General features: G+C 42.5%; 1 protein-coding gene across 7 annotated transcripts in view; it reads left to right on the top strand.

Annotated features, from left to right (window-relative positions):
- Nucleotides 1–674: 674 nt before the first annotated feature.
- Nucleotides 675–20471, top strand: part of LOC131690966 (cell adhesion molecule Dscam2) — a 352778-nt gene continuing 332981 nt past the window's right edge. For 5 of the 7 annotated variants that reach the window (XM_058977077.1, XM_058977074.1, XM_058977075.1 and 2 more), the window contains exon 1: nt 675–1755. The gene's annotated coding sequence lies outside the window, so the exon portion shown is untranslated. The remainder of the gene's footprint in view (nt 1756–20471) is intronic. The other 2 variants (XM_058977072.1, XM_058977071.1) reach the window with 2 other exon arrangements.

Below are 20471 nucleotides of genomic sequence, written 5' to 3'. Positions count from 1 at the left end.
ATACGATTTTAGATATAAGCTAGGATAAGATTTTAGATATATGCAAGATTTTAGACGACTGCTACGATCAGAACTTATTCTTCTTTTATCTAACTCACCCAAGTGACAAGTGTAAGTACCTGTCACTCCCAGTTGCCCAACGATCTCGTTTGTTAGGGTTGACTTTTGGTATGTGGACCAAGGTGCTTCATGTAGGGTGTCTTCATCAATGGTGCTAGGGTGAGTTGAGGTAAGGCGCGCGCACTTGCGTCTAGTTCAAGTGACAATCATCAACGCATGTTTCCGTGAAAACAGTATAATTCAGGTTTTATAATTGTCAAAAAATTATATTTCGTTTCGGGTGATAGCAACTAGTAGTAGTATGCCAGAATTGTAGTTGCCATAATTGCTTAAAAAAAGGTTGGACTGGTGACACACATTTCAAATTTGATAAAAACAAATTGCAGAACAAACCCAATTTTTAAAAACATTCTCAAAATCTCCCCAAACTACAACCCTTGCTGTCGTGCGAAAGGATGCTGTGCTGCAACGAGAAATGCATCAGTGTGTGGTCCGGCCAAGTTTGATGGTTTTCGCTAAATGATTATGCTGGTGTGCTGAAAGCACCGTCGTTCCGTTGTGGTGGCCTGCCAGGTATGTTGCAAGCAAGACCGAATCTGAGCGAAAGCCCGAGATTCATTCCATATCCAAGTGCTACCAGTGGCAAGTGGCAGATTTTTCTTCTGTGTGCGTCTAGTTGTGGTGGCCTACTATTGGAAGGATAGTAGTTTTCGACTGAATCCTACTTGATGGAAAAGAAAAGAAGAATGGTAAATTCGTTCGGGAAAAATTTGTGGTGCTGACTGTCTGGATGGGAAAACGGATTAAATCCTCATAATTCAAGACTATTGCCAAAGTTTTTTCGCTGCGGGAATTGTTGCGGTGTGTGTATGTGAGACGACCGGCTGCGAGACGGGTCAATTGCAACCCTTTTTTCGGTGAATTTTTCGGGTGGGAAAAGAAAATCTGTGGCTCAACTACTTGCCGAATGGCTTGAGTAAGGTAAAATTGGAGGGATTTGTTTGATATCGGAAGCAGTCACGTGTGAAGAAAAAAGTGAACGAAAATAATGCTGCTTTACTGAGTAAAAAGAATGTCTGCCAAGTGCGGCAAACGGGTGGCTTTAGATCGCGTCTAAGAAAGTGGGTGGCGGGTGGCATACGTGATCCACAGAGTGTATGTTTTTCTCGACTTGGGAGATGAAAAATATATTAAAGGTTAAGGCAAAAGAGATTGTTGAATGCGAAAACAATAGATCGAAAATTATATGTATATTTGAAACTGGAGCGAATGACGTGTTGGTAGGATTTCCTTCTGCTTACAGGAATTCAGTCGTAGGAGAAAGTTTTATGGCCAATGTCATTAGATGTGTATAAATATTTGACTCCGAAAGAAACACCGCGAATTGATAAAGTGAAGTGAGGAATCAAGACAAAACTTTTTTTGGTCGCAAAAGAGTGTGAAACGAGGTTTATACTGCAAAGTGAAAAGTTTTTTCTGATCACTGCGGTAGACAAACAATGCATTTTTAATTAACTGACAGTGTGAATTTTTACTATTTGCTACCAAAATTGCACGGAATGGCTGCTACTGGCTTATTTACCGTAAACGGATAGTGATAGTGATTGTGACGACGAAGCTTTCCAATGTGTTGGTGCAATAGATTTACCAGAATGCAGCAGCATCACGATATGCAGCAACGGTAGGAGAAAGCAGGTATGGTAATGTAGTGTGGTGAATGTTGGCATGCAAGAAATCAATAGTTTGTCATGCTCCTTTTGGGGTGGTAGTTCTCATTCTCGCATTCTGAAGATTAATGCGACTGAGATATTGCAATAATTAGAAGTCGATTGATGGGAATACGATGGAAACCTTTGACTTCCGTGTGGTAGAATCACAAGATGATTGATTGTGTGCTAGTTAAGTTTGCTGGGTGTTGACCATCATATTTCCTGCAATTAAAAAAAACGTATTTACATAATGATGAAAGGACCTGTCTCTACTATGACACGTGCTACCTAGAGCGTTGCATTTACATTTTTTATAATAAATGTTCGTTCGACACGATGTTTTCGACAGGTTTTGCTCGCCGTGATTTCATTTATTACAAAAAAATCACCCGATTTTATTAAAACTCACGCGTTATGATAATATCAATCTGTTTTTTATATTAACACGGAATTAATTATTACTTTTTTAAACCTTTTATTTATATTCGAGCCTTTTCATTTTTCTTGCAATCTAATCGACTGTTGTCCAATTGTATTTTATTTTATTTTCTTCATTTATAGTGTCTGTAGTAACTGTAGTGACCCAGATAGTTCGAGTTCTTTAATTTTAAAATTGGGTGCTTTGGGCTGGATTCAGATTTTTTAATTTTAAAATTTTGAGGTCCGGATAGGCGTCGGGTAGGAACCATTTCTTGTCGCTGTCAATTACCTTTAGCTCAAGATTACACGAAAAAATCCGTTCATAAATTCATAAAAACACGATTTCGTAAAAGACCAAACTCATGAAATCAGGAACAATAAAACTCGTGTTCATTAAACAATTTGTGATTCTACAAAACCAGTTCAAACCAAAATAAAACATGACGATACACTCAAATGTTGCACTACTGTGGTTGTTTTATAAACACTTTTAAATTTTTATTAATTTAATTCACATTTTAGAGATTCAATTATTTGTGTTAACATTGTTCATAATTTTATGAAATTAGTCATTTCGTGATATTTTATTTATTTTATTCATGAGTTTATTATTGGATTTTTTTATGGTAGACCAAAGTGATTCACTTTCTCGATTGCAGGAGCTTAGTAACGATATTGGCCATTTATCTTTGCGTTTTGTAATGTTATTCTTGAGTTTACGATTGGGTTTTTACACGGGGTAACGTAACAATATGAACTGGATCGTGAAAGTGTAATCGATGGTTTTATGACCTATTTCACGAACACGATTTGACATCTTACTGAATATTATCAAAAGCAGATCGTTCAGGATACTAATACTCCCATGAAAATCCGACCGAAAATCTTTAAAAACGTGACCAACCATAGTAGATTGCGATGAAATTTGCCACGTTCTACCGACAGGGAAGATTAAAAATTTTCCATTTTGAATCTAGAGCAATTTTAAAAAAGTGCGTGAAAGTTTCTACATGTAGCATTTCCAAAAAACAATATTCAATTACCGTGTTTTATACAACAAAACTATCTGCGAACGAGTCACAGGAAATGAATACTTCTGCACGAAAAATATATACACTGAAAAACAATAGATTGTTGACATTGTATGAAGAGGAAGTGCGAATAATTTTTAAAAACGGCATAATGACTCGAATTAATTGTTTCTGTTGGAGCCAAATTACAAATATGTAATAAAACTGTAGTTTAATGTGTCCATTAGTATGCAATTTTAAAACATATATAAAGTTATGGTTAGAAAAACCGGTTTACCGATAAGTTCTCCAATCATATTCAAAATGTTTCTTTTCTATTTAGGTTTTTTCACCATATGTAAAAAAAATATAAAAAATGGGTATTTTGGCAATTTAAATTTTAAACTTGAATTTTCAAAAGAAAAACGCTTTTAATCCGCCTAACAGTGTGATGAGACATTTCTTATAACTCTTATCACTCTTATCGGATATTATATCGTTTGAGAACATTTAGAACTTGATGCTTCGCGATGTTTTTGATAACACATACTACATGGGATAGTGGCAGGACTCAGAGAATCACTCAAATCAGCATAGGACAACATCAGTGCTAGAAATCTCAAACCAAATCAATGGGAAGGCGAAAAAATGGCCCATAAAATAGACATACAAACGTATTATTGCTAATGCTCTGTTAATAAAATATCTAAATTCCTCAATCAATGCATTGTGGTGGGAGAACTGATTTTTCTAAAGGGATTATGTATATTGTATTGAGCAAAAAAAAAAAAATTCTTGAAAAAACCCACCATTCAAAGAAAATCAACAGTGCATATTTCCAGACTTGGTTTTATTTCCTATTTAAGAACTATTGTGTTTTTTACATCCTAGATTGCATGATTCAGTGATCGAAACCCAAAACTTCATGAAGTATTTGAAATTATTAAATTAAAATTTGTGTTTGCTATTGAAATTGACAAAATGATTGTATATATATAGTATATAGTCCCTTTGGCGATTGTTTACTTTTTCGGTCCCACCTATCAGCATTGAAGTATCGCCCTTACGTTTTTTTACAATACCAATTTTACAATTGGTGGGGGTTTGGTGAAAATCGATCTTAATGTCTAAACGGCATAATTCCGAAACCGTAATTTTTGAAGTTTTAAAATTATGCAGAATTAATTTTTCAGAAAATAGTAACAGAGCAAAAAAGTACCAAAGTCCAAAAAAATCAATTTTTGTCAAACGTTATTTTTTCGAGTTTACATCAAATCTCAATGTTTCATGCATTATAATGTCATTTGGCATCAAAAATATAAATTTGATTTTGAAAATTTTTTCATTTCAGTTTATATGGGAATTTGCTGTGTGATTGCACTCTTCAACTCGTAACTCCGGAACCGGAAGTCCAATCAATAAAAAATTCAATAGCAGCCGATGGAAAGATTGTACCTTTCATTTGAGACTAACTTTGTGCAAATCGATCCAGCCATCTCTGATTAACAGAGGTCACATTTTTTTCCACATACACACATATACATACATACATACACACACAGACATTTTCCGATCTCGACGAACTGAGTCGATTAGCATATGACACTCGGCCCTCCGGGTCGGGATTAGATTGACGAATTTTAGTGTGAATGTGAAAGGCAAAAACATTTTTAGCAAATGTTGAAAGTTACGCATTTTTTTGGTGCGCAGTTCTATGTTTCATAGACATTAAATCAATTTTAACTTCGCGTACAGTACATTTCTACAAAAACGAGATCAATTTGAAAATAAATCTGAGGATTATGATTGATTACAGAACTCTGGAATTTTCTATTATTGGAATGTTTTCAGGCAGGAATTTGATATTGATGCTATTAGACAACTGTGAAATCAAGACCAAGAGATCAGTTACATATCAGGACCCCATTCCGACAATTTATCAAAAGTCCTCATGATGTTTACAACAACAGATTATCAATCTACGGATCAGATAATTGTTATTGTAATATTGAATTAAATCAGACTGCATCAATAAATTTTCAACTTCAATCCAATTTTTTTTGGGTTTTGTGGGGGGGGGGGGGGGGGGTTGTATGGTGTTAAACCCCTAAACCTTCTCTTGGCTACGCCGTTGCTTGGAGTTATTTATTTCGCTTTTCATTTTCCGATATGTTTCAGATCGATCCGATGGTTATAAGTTAGAAAAATTGCAGTTAGAAGGTTCGCACAAATGAACATTTTTGTACTGATTAGTTATCAAGTTCCTTCCAGACAACTTGGAAGTGTTCGGTGATTATTTCTAGCGGTTGTAGATAGTAAAATGAAATACAAAATTTGTTTTATCGAAATAATGTTTGGCTTATTTCAATGGATTATTACTATATTGAACAATAAATAGGCGACAAAGAGTAATCCACAAACAACAAGCCATAACTTTTAAAGTATTCAAAATAGATATTTGAAGTCTTCAGTAAAGTTATTCGCAAAAGTAAGAGCTACAAATTTGCTGAAGGCATCATTTCGATATAATCACTTCCAAAAAAAATTGTGAAAATATCTCACTCATAGGGAGATTAATCAGCAAAACACAATACTAAAAGAAAGCGCATATTGCCTCCATTAAATTCTCCGAAGATACTATTGACCTAAAATAAGCCGTTTTGGCGTTAATAATAGATTATATGTTTTTGGTCATATTTTTGGCAATGGGAAATGATAAAAATCTTTCGTCTGCATTTAATGTTAAATATCTCTTATGATAATAGTCCGATATCAACAATCTATAGCTTGTACGAAAGATATTCGTTAAAGCTGTCTAAAAACATATAACATGTTAATCTATATTGTCAATTTCGGCAGATAATTTAAAAAAACTGCAAAAAACGCCATTTTTGCGCATTCAAACATTCATATCTTGGAAAGTAAACATCAGAATCAAAAACAAATTAATAGCGTTCATACTGTTTTTTAGTTCTTTCATTTAAAATTGGTTTGGATAAGATCGGTTCAGCCATTGCTGAGAAACACGAATGAGAATTTGTCCGTTACATACACACGCACAGACACACACACACAGACATTGTCCCAAATCGTCGAGCTGAGTCGATTGGCATATAAGATTCGGCCCTCCGGGCCTCGGAAAAAATCTTGAAAGTTTGAGCGAATTCTATACTTTTATAAGAAATGTAAAACATTGCCGAACCAGCTGAATGAAAATTTTGCAGACATTTTCGAAAGTCTGTACTTTCCGAATATGCAACGAAAGCATTCGATGGTTTGAGCCTCAACTTTGCATATAAACCCTTAACGGAACAAAAATAAATCCAAAAATTTTTGAAATAGTTCTTGTTAAAATTTCAAGACCGTGTGCAGAGTTATAAGAAAATGCAAATCCTCTAAATTTCTGACAAGCATTCAAGATTGATCACGAATAATATACTTTGAATCGAAAATCAGTTTACCAATTCATGAATAATATCAAGTTTGTAGAAATTGTCCATTTTAAGATATTGAGGTCATACATAACATGGCATACTTCATTAACTATATCATAAAAGAGGAAACGTATTTTATGGTTTTGTAAACTATTTCATGAGGGTTGAATCTTCATTATTATAGTTGGATCTCGCTTTTGGCAACAATATTTTTTTTTCAGTTGTTAAAACTGGAACTGCCAAAAATGGAACCTTACTTTAAAAGCTTTTATTTTAAATTTGTTACATCATAAATGTTACAAGAACATTAATTATATAATAATATGTGATATGTAATGAAATGATAGACAAAAATCAGTAAATTTAATTTTATTTGCTATATCCGCCCCCATCAAATGTAGTAAATATGACTCCCATGTTTGAAAAAAAAAGTCAAAAGTGATATTAATTATTACAAGAAAATGTGTATGAGCCTTTTTTAAAAGATTTACTATGTACAACATCAATGTTGCCAAAAACGGAACGTTTTTGTTACCAAAAATGGAACATGCCAAAAACGGAACGTTCCAAAATCGGAATCTTACTGTATTATGCTTGCATATTTATGTTTTTTGTTTATTTGTTTATTTGTTTGGTATAATTTCATCTGACATAGATTGTCTTAATGAAAACTTAAAACTAAAGGTTAAAACTAATCAAAAATTTAAACATTACGAACAACACGAAAATTATTAAGTACTCGTTGACAAAACACATTAGTCGACACATTAAAATCGAAGAAATCAGCAAATTCGTTGAATCGCGAGCAAACGAATCGAAGCGGATCGTGCTGTCCGTACTGTGTATTTCGTGACTCTAGGAATAACCGGTCATTCATCTGTTAATTAAGAATGTTTATAAATTCCATTTATTTTTTTACATTTTAACGACATTCAATTAGCTAGAGATTACTGGGTAGGGAAAGTTATGAAACTTAGAGCCATAGTACTCAAGTGAGAGCAAGGATGTGAAGTAAACAGATCGGAAAACTAGAAGGGTCATTAGAACAGGCTTAATATCGTACGGACTTAATCTTTGTCTTCTTAATGTGGGTCGAGCTTAGGCAGAATAACTACACCCAAAACGAATCCTTGAGAGCGGAATTGATTCTGTTTTTTTTCGCTCTCGAACTGTGAGCGAAAAGCTCCCAAACGATGCGTTAGTGTTCAACCAAACTCATACTTGTGCAATACAACATCGTACCCCATAGCTTCACGCTGTTGGCTCATACAGTGCAGGGATAACTTGAATAACCCATACCATCGTCTCCATGCTGTCCCATTTATGATCGCTGCTGCAATGATGCGAAGTTTATATAGCTCATTCGAACAACCACCCTCTATGCGTCGTTATGGTCTAAGGTGTAAAGTAGGCGTTTTAGCGAGTAGATGTTTTTGTCGGTTCCAGTCCTGATGCCACCCGTTGATTTTTTTTTCTAGTAAAGCTTAGTTCCCAACCCATACATACAAACGAAATATTAATAACAGCGGGGAAATGGTACAACGCAAAATGCGTCAATGACGATGTTGAAATACCGACGTGGCGGCGGGGAGGCAAACGATATTATCTCACTCTTCATTAGTGTGAAGCTTATATATGCCATTTAACTACTCCACCAGTGTGTCGTCATGGTACTGGTAGAGTAAAGAGGTGTTTTTACTGAACAGAAGTTTGTCAATTCTAATCTGATATCAGAATTTTTTTACTCGAAGTTTCAGGTTACGAGTTATTTATAGCAGCGGAGAAAAGAATAAAACAAAACAAAATGCAATGCAGCAGCAATGATGATGAGATTGCTTTTGGTGGTTGGTTGGGTGGGGGGAATGTGAAGTGTGGAAGAAAGATACGAAACAAAAATACTAACAATTTTTTTTGTGTGTGAGTGTGTGTCATCGTTTTATTTCGTGAGCGTTGCGCTCATCTAAAATTGTGCGCGGACAGCTCAATGTACAAAAAGGATTGCTTTTGGGAATGAGATTGTGAGCCCAAAAACAGAAAATCTGAGTGCGCCGTTTTGGGTGTACGAATCACCCGAGTTCACTAACATGTGTCCTGTTAAAGGTAGACGTATCTATCTTTACCGTGACAACCGACTAGTAATCTCTAGCTAATTGAATGTCGTTAAAATGTAAAAAAGAAAAATGTGACTAACATTGTCGAAATAAAAAAGGAAAAAAAATTTCCATTTATTTTACATTGGAAACCCGGACAACCTCACCAGCACTCCTAGGGGTGTGGCAGAAAGCCTACGTTTGGGTGAATTAGCTATGGAATTCGGGCCACTTCTATTGTGGAAGATGCTTTGGTGGTAGAGGGGGGCGTTGCGGAAGCTTCCAAGTTCTTCTATCTACGTGGTGTTCTCCGTGGTATCGGGCCTTGGACGGTCTTTCCAGTTCCGTAGTGGCATGGGGCTCCCCTCTGGGTATCGAGCACTGTAGGTGATTTGGAATAGGGCCATGGGTGACCTTCAATGCCGGGGAGGTGTGGTAGAGAACCCATTGGTGGTGCTGGGTGATGGTCGTTGGAGTGTTCTTAGGTGTGCTTCGATGATAGTTGCGTGATCCAGGTCGCGCAGGGAAATTTCCGGAAAGTATTGCAGAGGGCCCGGGTTCGGTTGTTGGAGTTGGTTTATATACAGTCGTATAGGCCAGTGTGTTTCAAAAATAAGATTACCTCCTCCCGGATTGGGTCGTTGGTTAGTATGTCACGTATAGATCCCGCCAAACCTTATTGGTGTAACTCCGCTAGCGAATGACGGATCCCAATAGTAGCATGTCTGTAATAACATACGTACATGGAACTATTGAGATCCAGAGCTACAGGTCCAAAGCCCTGGTAAAGGAGGATGGTTGTGATGATCCGGGCCGAGATCACCACGTAAAGCAAGGTAGGGCATAACCCCAATTCCAAGGCGTGAAGCGACCCGTGCCGAGGGATGAGTGATCGAGGGGGTGAAAAAGATGCTCGATCGTTAACGGAGCCTGTGGGGTACCTGGGCAACCCCCACAGTAAGCGTCCCTTACCACGCTAATGCGGAGCTCTGGCGTGGCGGACATATATTTCTCGCGCTACTCGTGGGAATTTTCATGGAGCAAAATAAAAATAAAAATAAGCAGACGGAGGTGCCAAACCCCTTCGCAAGAGGTGGTTTGGCGAGGTCTCCCCCCCGTGGGGAGAGTAGTGGAACGATGAGTGCTGTACTCGAAAGCACCAGTGACCCCCCAGCAGCGGTAGGCAATACCCCTACCAATGCATCGGAGGGGCCAATAGCTGCGATGCGCAAAGTAGCGAAGCAACTCGATGCTATAATCGACTTCGCTAGCGCAAAGCAGAACATAGCCAAGGAGTTGAAGTTGAGCCTTCTGGAGCTCCGGAAAGCTGTTCGTGTGGCAAGACAGGAACAGCAGGCATATGTTGAGAGGGTGGAATGTCGGGAGAGGCCCGACAGAGAAACCCAGACAGTGGCCTCCAATAGGGAGGAAAGAGAGAAGGTTAATAGAGGTTCACAGACAGTGGCCTTTACCTTCTATGGAGCAGCCACGTCGATCGGAGCGGCGACCGAGTTCCCCTCGAAGGGAAAGGGAAAGGGCAATCGCAAGACGGCATCGAATGCGAAGCGCCCTAGGAAGTCGCCAGGAGAGGGTGCCAAAACCGACACCACTCGGCGTGCAACCGTCAAGGTCAAACGCCGCCTGGGTGAGGTAAGCGAGGGCGAGAGTGACCTCGCTGTTGAGAGCGATGGTACCAGCAACCCGGCACGACCGGGGCAGGGGGGCTCAAACCCCTGGACGCTGGTTACCAAGAAAAAGCCGGCACCGAAACCGGAGGTACCGCGGCCTGCGAGGAAGGCCAAGGACAGAGGCGAAGCCTTGTGGTTAAAAACCGACAAGGACAAATACGCCGATGTCCTTAAATCGATGAAAGCGGCCGAAAGCCTCTCGGCCCTTGGGCAGGATGTGCGTAGCGTAAGACGCACCAACACGGGAGAGATGCTCCTGGTGTTGAAGCGAGGCGCACAATCAAGTGCAATATACAAGGCCTTGGCCCAAGAGGTCCTTGGTGAGGGCGCCCAAATCAGGTCGCTAGGTGCGGAAACAACTCTCCAGTGCAAACACTTGGACGAGTTCGCGACCGCAGAAGACGTCGCCGCAGCCGTCAAGGAGCAATGCGGCGTCACAATCGAGCGGGCCTCTGTGCGATTGAGGGACAGACCCTCTGGCACCCAAGTAGCCTACCTCAGGCTACTGAATGCGGATGCCAAAAAGGTAACCGAGAAAGGGAAGCTGAAGATCGGCTGGTCGGTATGCCCTATTAGTATACCCCAGCCGCCTTCAGTGGACAGGTGCTATCGGTGCCTAGAATCCGGCCATAAAGCTTACGAATGCAAAGGCCTAGACAGGAGTAAGCTATGTCGTCGATGCGGCGAGGAGGGGCATAAAGAGCGGGGGTGCACTAAGGCATATAAGTGCCTTATCTGCACCTCTAAGAAGCAAGCCCATAAACATGCTATGGGCGGACCTTCGTGTCCCTTCGGCGAGTTAAATAAGAAGAAGCCGTGAGAGTCACACAGCTAAATCTTAACCATTGTGCAGCAGCCCAACAGCTGCTGTGGCAGTCGGTCTCGGAGTCGAGGACAGATGTCGCCCTATTATCAGACCCGTACAGCATCCCTGCCGGCAACGGCAATTGGGTGTCGGACGGGTCTGGAATGGTGGCAATCTGTACAACGGGAAGGTTCCCGGTTCAAGAGGTAATACACCCCTCCGCCGAGGGTGTGGCGATTGCCAAGATCAATGGTGTGTTCTATTGCAGCTGCTACGCCCCACCAAGGTGGCCAATAGAACAGTTCTACCAGATGATCGACAGGCTCTCGTCGGACCTCGTGGGCCGGAAACCGGTAGTAATAGCGGGAGACTTCAACGCTTGGGCAGTGGAGTGGGGCAGCCGCTGTACAAATAGTAGGGGTCAAGCGCTAATGGAAGCGTTTGCGAAACTCGATACTGTGCTAGCTAATGATGGCTCCGCTAGTACATTCCGTAGAAACGGAGTGGAGGCGTGGATTGATTTGACCTTTGCCAGCCCGAGTCTGGCTCCAGGCATGGAATGGAGGGTAGACGAAGGCTACACCCATAGTGATCATTTAGCAATCCGCTTTAAGATCAACTATGGTGTGCAGCATCCGAGGGCGGGAGATCCCTGTCAGGTACGCGGGTGGAAGTCCAATCACTTCGACAGCGAAGCTTTCACCGCGGCCCTGGGACTGGAGGCCAACACCGACAGTCTAAGCGGGGATGCGCTGGTAGCTGTTCTATCACGCGCGTGCGACGCCACTATGCCGAGAAAAACACTGCCAAGAAACGGTAGATGCCCGGTATACTGGTGGAGTGCCGAGATTGCAGCTCTACGGTCAGCCTGTCTCAGAGCTAGACGTAGGATGCAAAGAGCTCGCACCGAGGATGCAAGAGAGAACCGCCGTGAAGTGTTTCGAGCTGCGAAATTAGCCCTTAACAAGGCTATTAAAAGCAGCAAGAGAGCGTGTTTCGACAACCTGTGTGAGAGTGCCAACGCGAATCCGTGGGGTGACGCCTATCGGATTGTGATGGCCAAGACCAAAGGGGGCTCCTCACCCCCAGAACGGTCTCCGGACCGGTTGGCAACGATTATCGAAGTACTCTTCCCGTCTCGAGCCACAAGCCCCTGGCCACCTGCACTACGAGACAGTGCGGGCACGGTCGAAATGGTGGCTCCAGTGACGAACGAAGAACTACTCGCAGTGGCTAAATCCCTAGCAATGAACAAAGCTCCAGGGCCGGATGGAGTCCCGAACAACGCTCTCAAGGCAGCGATCATAGCGAACCCGAACATGTTCAGGCTAGCTATGCAGAGATGCCTTGACGAGTGCCGTTTCCCCGATAGATGGAAAAGGCAGAAACTGGTGCTGTTGCCGAAGCCCGGGAAGCCGCCAGGCGACCCATCGGCGTACAGACCAATCTGTCTGATAGACACGACTGGCAAACTGCTTGAGAGGATCATCCTCAACAGGCTCACCCCGTACGCGGAAGGTACGGACGGTCTGTCAAGCAACCAGTTTGGCTTTCGGAAGGGTAAGTCCACAGTGGACGCTCTCAACTCAGTGATAAATACTGCCGAGATAGCGATCCAACGAAAAAGGCGAGGTATTCGATACTGTGCGTTAGTGACACTTGACGTGAAGAATGCATTCAACAGCGCAAGCTGGGATGCCATCGCGCTCTCGTTACACCGGCTTAGCCTACCGGTGGGTCTGTACCGGATCCTGGAAAGTTACTTCCAAAACCGCGTACTGCTATACGAGACCGATGCCGGTCAGAAAAGGGTTCCGATTACCGCCGGAGTCCCGCAGGGCTCGATCCTAGGCCCGGTGCTATGGAACCTCATGTATGACGGGGTTCTGAGACTGAAGTTCCCTCCTGGGGTCAAGATCGTCGGCTTTGCCGACGACGTAACCTTGGAGGTCTACGGGGAGTCAATTCCTGAGGTAGAACTAACCGCAGAACACGCGATTAGCACGGTGGAGGAATGGATGAGCGCGAGAGGCCTGGAGCTCGCTCATCATAAGACGGAGGTAGTTATCGTCAACAACCGCAAGTCGGCACAACATGCAGTTATCCATGTGGGAGAAGTCGCGATCACTTCACAGCGAAGTCTGAAGTCTCTCGGAGTCATTATAGACGACAAGCTGACCTTCGGCAGCCATGTCGACTATACGTGCAAGAGAGCGTCGACTGCTGTTGCGGCACTATCGAGAATGATGTCCAACAGCTCAAAGGTGTGCGCCAGTAGACGTAGGTTACTGGCAGGCGTTGCCGTATCTATCCTCAGGTACGGCGGCCCGTCATGGTCAAGAGCACTGAGGGTAACCAGTTACCTACAGAAACTGGAGAGCACCTACCGCGTGATGTGCCTCAGAGTGATATCTGCCTACCGCACGGTATCACACGATGCATCCTGCGTGATAGCGAGCATGATGCCAGTCGGGCTGGTCATTCGGGAAGATGAGGAGTGCTTTGAGCTACGTGGAAATAGGGGAGCCCGCGAGCGCACCAGGGTGACCTCGGTCGCCAGATGGCAGCGTGAGTGGGACAACTCCTCGAAAGGTAGGTGGACCCACCGGCTGATACCTAGCATATCGAGCTGGGTGGGAAGACCCCATGGGGAAGTTCACTTCCACCTGACACAATTCCTGTCAGGCCATGGCTGTTTCCGTCAGTACCTCCACAGGTTCGGGCACGCGGAGGTCCCAGTCTGCCCGGACTGCCCAGGTGTAGATGAAACTGCCGAACACATACTGTTCGTATGTCATCGGTTCGACGTCGAAAGAAGAGCAATGCTTGACGTCTGTGGCTGGGACACAACCCCGGATACCCTTATCCAGCGGATGTGTCAAACGGTGGAGAAGTGGAACGCAGTCTCGGCTGCTACCATCCAGATTGCCAGTAGGCTACAGGTAATCTGGCGAACCGAGCAACAGACGGCGGGCACGGCTAACTAGTGATTGGTTAGCTGGAGCGAAAAAGGCCAAGCGCAAAATAAGAGAGTGAATGGTCTGTTCATGCCGAGGTAGGTTGGCGCAGCGAATGGCAACCGCGTAAGGGGTAAACCCAGCCACCCCGAAGCAAGACAGAAGAGTGAGTGTATAGGCGTATAAGTGGACTGCCTCATGCCAAGACGGGAGGGTCGTAGCGTAGTATGTTGGAACTAAGCTATCGATGCCTCATGGCGTGGCAGAGGAGTGAAAGGGTGAGCATCCAAGTCAGTCTCACACTGCATGTTAAGGGTGAGCATAAAAGTCAGCCTCACAGGTTGGTAGCAAGCAAGGAATGAAAAAGGTGAGCACAAAAGTCAGCCTCGCATGGTATGTCAGAAGTGGGGCCTAAGAAAAATGTCCCACATGGGATGCCAGAGGGAGTGACAAAGGTACAATAGAGTGGCACGATTGAGAGTGAATCAGGTGATAGGGTGAGCACCCAAGTCAGCCTCACATGTATGGGTAGGGCGAGCACAAAAGTAAGCCTAGCAAGGAATGAGTAAGGTGAGCACACAAGTCAGCCTCGCATGGAACGTAAAAGGTGAGCACAAAAGTCAGCCTCATGTGGGAGTGTTTGAGAGCGAATCAAAGTGTGATTGAGAGAGCACCCAAGTAAGCCTCATACAGGATGTATGATCGCGCGAGTGAGAGTGAATGAGTACACTTAGTACAGCCATCCCCCCAGAAGTAATACCGAGAGGTAGTTCCTGGGAGGAATGATGGCGGAGCCCAATGGAGTTTAGTCGGTATTAATGGCTGGTCACCATTCGAGTCCGACACGCCCCCAGTGCACCCCGTGTGGTAGATTGGACCCTACCGTTAGCACGTGTACTGGGCTAGGACATAAAGGTCTTCTCCATTGTAAAAAAAAAAAAAAACCTTATTGGTGTCGAAGGTCTTCGAGATCCTGGTAGTTGCCTATGATGTGCTCGGCGGAGAGGCGAGTGATGAAAGATTCTCATTATGATATTGGGACGCTGGAGATGGTGTGTGCGAGGCTTATCCTCACCCTCACGGCGTCGGGAGAGTATCTTTTGCTCCTTCTAGTTGTCCCGGTCTGTCCAACTGTCGGATGATCTCTTGACCTTTGGTGTGTGGCTTCGAGATCTCTGCCAGTGGTGGGTATCGGTGGTTGAGGTCTCGTCTGGGGGTCTGGTTTGGGCTTGTCTGCCATGCAGTGCTAGATGGTCGGCATCCGTTTTTCCTTTGATATCGCTGTGGTCAGTAAAGATGACTGTTGGTGCGCTGGTGTTTCTTTTGCCATTGCTACTGTAATGGCAGCCGTGAACATTGAACAGGAGGATGGTAGGAGGAAGGAGAGCCCGCTCTCCGGTCCGCTGATATTCGCCACGACGCCAGCGTCTGGCTTCGAGTCATCGGTATAGGTCTTGGTGTAACTTTGGTATCAATGATTGACAAGTTCTTTGTTTACAGCCACTATGCTGGGAGCGGGAGGGGAGAACTTTGCCGACTTTTACTGTGCAGGTGAGACTATCTGCGATGTTCGGTCCGGGGTCGTATCAGGCCCGAGATCTCACACGGTGCAGCCGGACAATGGTTGAGAGGGGCTTGTTGGTGATTTCCTGATGTATGTTCGCCGTGAAGGTAAGTAGGGGGCATTCGTCATCCGAGGACTTCTCAAGGAGGTTCGGCGCCCGTTTGAAGGCCGCCCTGGCTGCTTCCCAGCGGTAGGGTAGTATTCCAACCTAGACAGACTGCTTCGGCAGGGATGCTTAGTAATAGCCCAGGCGCTATGTGGTATAGTGTAGAGCCTTTCTAGGTTTCCGCACTTCATTTCGATTTCGTAGAAAATTTTACTGGTATACTAGGAATCGTCCGACATTCAGTGCTGTTCTGCGGTTGTTTTTGGGATAGCGAATTAACCGCTTTCTGCTTTCGCTGTCCTTTTTATGGCGTTGGAAGTGGGGCGTGATCGTTGGATTTCTGTCGAGATTGATTTCGAGGACGACTGGTTCCTTTCGGAAAGGCACGGCGAAGTTGTTAAGGCGGATTGATCGGAAATTTGCTAGGTGCTGGGGTGGACGAGAGGTTGAAGACGGTGGTGAGTGCCCATCGGCCGACTGCGTTGACGGCCGCTTGGAGTGATATGCGGGTGCGCGAGATCGTTTTCCCAAGAACCATAAGGATGATGTCGTCCCTATCGACGAATGTATAGACCCCTCTGGGTAGCGCAGCGTCACGACTTGTAACCTTGTGGTACTCTATTGGTCTCTCGGAACTCCTAGGATAATGTCCAACCCATGCAAATCCATAAGCAACGATTGATGGAATAGTTTTGGATAAAGTTGCCGAGGTTCCCCGGTAGGTCCCATCGTTTGATGTTTTTGAAACCGCCTTCGCACTACACTCTGTGGTATGCTTTTATCATGTCGAGGATGGCGGCGTCGGTGTCGAGGTTTTCAAATTTGGCCTTGTTCCGCACTTCTCCTAATAAATATGCAATGAATCATTAAGGGGGCCGTCTGGTGTAGTGGGCAAACAAATCGACTTCTTTTCTATCCGCTTACTTGTTGGACGATAGTCAACGAGATAAAAAAAATCTTTTAGAATTTTCTGTTTCAGATGAATTGAATGTCAGGAATCCTGCCAACCGTTTAACCTTACATTTTTGAGAGGGGTGCATCCAAGGCCATAATGAGGTCGAACAAAAATTCACGATTAGATATCAATTATAAACGGTTCAAACCCAAAAAGTCACATTCTATTCGCAAATGGTTCTTCTGCAATCCTGCACTTTGTTGAGCAAAGTGTTGAAAAAGCTTTATTTGTAGAGGGACCCCTTAAAGTGTGAAAACAATTTCTTTTTGTTTGACACCGTAAACTTAGTTAATTTATGAATTACTTGAATTAGTTAAATTTTTAATACCATAATAATTTACAGTTTACAGTATTCACTTTTTTAAATTATTTCGGTAATAGTGGTTTTAACCTTAAGGTCATTCGCCTCTTTGGGTTAGAAAAATCTCCTATGAAAAATTTCTAAACATATGTGCGGGGTCGGGAATCGAACCCAGGTGCGCTGCGTACAATAGATTTACCAACTACGCTGCGCCAACTCCCGTATTTACTATTCGAATTCATTTCATTCTCATTTTTTGTTTATTTTTATGGAATTAAGGGAGGGGTAAGGGTTTCAGTGAGAAAAAACACTTTTTTACGAATTTTTATTTGGGCAAAGTGAAAAGAGAAATGCGAGCACCTTTATTTTCCGTCATCGCTGCTACGACCGACTGTTTACGCTGTCTCCCATAAAAACAACACCGGCCGGGGTAAGCTGTTTGGTAGCCGGGTGGACTTTTGGTAGCATTGTATACACAACGCATATAAGTACGAGACGTAAATATGTACATAAAATGCACATTTCGTATCCCAGTAGTACTTGCGTCGATGAGTGTACGAATTTCTTCACCAAACATGCGCCAATGAAGTACAGTCCACTTCCCGGATACCCACCCACTCGGCATGTCGAAATCTCCCACCTTAATCAATGTCCGACTTGGTCACTTTTATTCAAACCATCAGCTTCCGGATACGATTTTGTACCTACGATATAACACACGCATTATACGGAGAAGACAACCAAATTGTACGCCCAGGACACATCTAAGCAACCTGTGCGTTGGGAAATACTATTCCAACTAGGATAGCTGCGAGAAAATTGTTTCGCAATTCAATCAATCATTTAGCCGACAATGGCGAGTGTGAATGCGTAATTTTGTACGTGCAAAACGAAGCGTAGATACACTTGTGTTCGTGTGTTGATCACAGTTAACTGGTGGTTGTACCAATAGAAGTTCCACGCACCAAAAACGTACGCATGCCATGACCTTTTCCAACTCCTGAAAGCATCTCGTATAGTTACGGCGTAAGTGTATTACTGTTTGTGTCCAGAAACTGGAACGTTGAATTTTTTATGTTGTTTGATAAGATTGTATTATACTATATATAAAAGAAGTACATTTCTAAAATGTCTTAAGAGACACATTCTGTTTAAATATGCACCTGAATTATCGATCTCAATAGAAAAAGGTCATAACTAAATACTAGAAACTTTTTCGAAAGATTTCGAAGAGGAAACAGTGCACATACGTGTAGTCTGCCAATCTGAATTCCAATGCAGTACGGTAATGCGTGACTCACATGTCTGCATCTGACTCCACTTGTGCCTACAACCGCTTATCCGAAAAGTGCACTCTAACTGTCCGGATCCGTTCGCTTGCCTGCATGGGTTTCATCACTATAGCTGGTACGTTGTGCCAGTAGATTCGGACACTTTAGGCATTATTTGATGCACAAACACCAATAACGCCCGGAAAGTTCCCACCGATGACCGTTCGCACACAACTTCACTCATACATGGTTTCATCATTTTGAGGATGCAAATGTGCATCCATGCGCTATCAAATTACCTTTCTCTGCGCATATTTTTCGAGGCCCGTCCATACTACCCACGTTCCCTATATACTCCCTGTTTCATTCTGGATCCGGCAAAAGCGGCCCCTCATGTGCTCCGAACGGACGGTAGTGAAATATGAATATACCATTTGTACTGTTTCATATCCAAACCCACTTCCTCTTGCGGACCACGTCTCCGTGGGAATTACCACCAACCCTTCTCTCCACTCGGAAGGTTATTCAACTTCGGCTACACGTTCTCCCGTAATGGATTTTTGAATGTTTCGGACGTTCCAATAATTAAACTGTCGTCACCATTGGTCATGCGCCGCATCTCTTACCAGTAGTCGTATCGATGTGCACTGGCGGCGCCAGACAAGGGGCGCGGGGGCTCGTGCCTTCCTTATTTAAGCGAAAGGTGTTTGTATTTCTCCCTATTAATTTATCTGATATTTTGGTTAATACGTTAATGTTTTATACGAGAACTTCTTAATATCGTAATCTACACTAGCATGGATTCCCCTCAGTTCTCGTTACATTTAGATTTTCTTTAACAAAAACTGAAAGGATTATAATTAGGATTGAGTCAAATTTGGAATCAAAATAATGTTCTTGCGTGGCAAACTACTAACCAAGAATTTCCTTTACAATGCGCGGAAATCGAAAGGGGATTATCATATAAACGATCAAAATCATAGGGTAACAGGGGTAGTTTAGACCGGCTTAGGAAGTCACCGAAAAAATACGGTTTGGCTACATAATTTAAATTATTTAACAGGTTAAGATTTGTGGCTCTATTTTTTTATTTTCCAAATCAAATGTTCTAAATCGTTAATATACATACATACTCGGGAAATACTGTAAATGTTGAAGTCGATTTTTTTAAATTTTGGACCACACAATTTTATTTTGGACCGTGAACAAACCATATTTTGAACCATCGTTTTTCCTTTCAGCCACATATTTAGATCTTAAAAAACATATTGGACAATTTAAATGTTTATGATAATATTTTAAATGAAATTCTATAAGTTTCAATTGGAGAAGTTAGCTTGTGAGAATATTTCCTTGTAGTGAAAATTGGCGGCAGACCTCGACACCTACTTGTCAGCTCGTTGCATAGTGGATCCACTACATACAAAGACTGGAGTTTAAAATTACTGAAAATATCATCTAAGGGTAATTTTGGTCTGCTGAACTCGATTTTGATTAAATTGGGATGCTAAAAAAATTAGACATCCTAGGGTGGTTCTAAAAGTTTTTTTTAATTTCGCGAAAGTGAATTTTATTAATTTTTCGAAACTATTACTTCGTAAGTGAACAGAACCATTTTGATTTCCTAGGGTAGTCCTTAGTAACGATTTAGCTAGGGTGGTTCCAATTAATCGAAATCTGGTAAATAAAAAATGATGTAATTTTGTACATTTGTTTGTAGATCTTCAGTCCAATCTGAATACCATCGTAAAAAAACATCCCTTCAAAGCTCTTTAAGAGATAATCTCAATGTACTAATTTATGAACGTATGCGTTTAGAATACTTATAAAAGATAGCATATCTTAAGGTGTTTGGAAGAATGCCTTAAATTCTTGTTTTATTGGTTTATTAATTTATAGTTAACGCCAAAGCTAAGATGACAGGTTTATTTGATTTTAATGAAGACCTTAACTCATGCTCTACTATTCTCTAGTCCCAGTTACTCATACGATGTATACTGCAACTAAGCGCACTCAATACTTTTCCATTGATTTTGGTGATTTTGAATTTGATTGTTGATCATAATAGATTCAATAGGGAGGTTGCACTTGAAAATAAATG

Source organism: Topomyia yanbarensis, chromosome 3 (genome assembly GCF_030247195.1).
Source record: "Topomyia yanbarensis strain Yona2022 chromosome 3, ASM3024719v1, whole genome shotgun sequence".
NCBI classification, from domain to species: domain Eukaryota; kingdom Metazoa; phylum Arthropoda; class Insecta; order Diptera; family Culicidae; genus Topomyia; species Topomyia yanbarensis.
The sequence above is the reverse complement of the archived record's forward strand: the minus strand, read 5'-3'. Positions and strand labels throughout refer to the sequence as shown.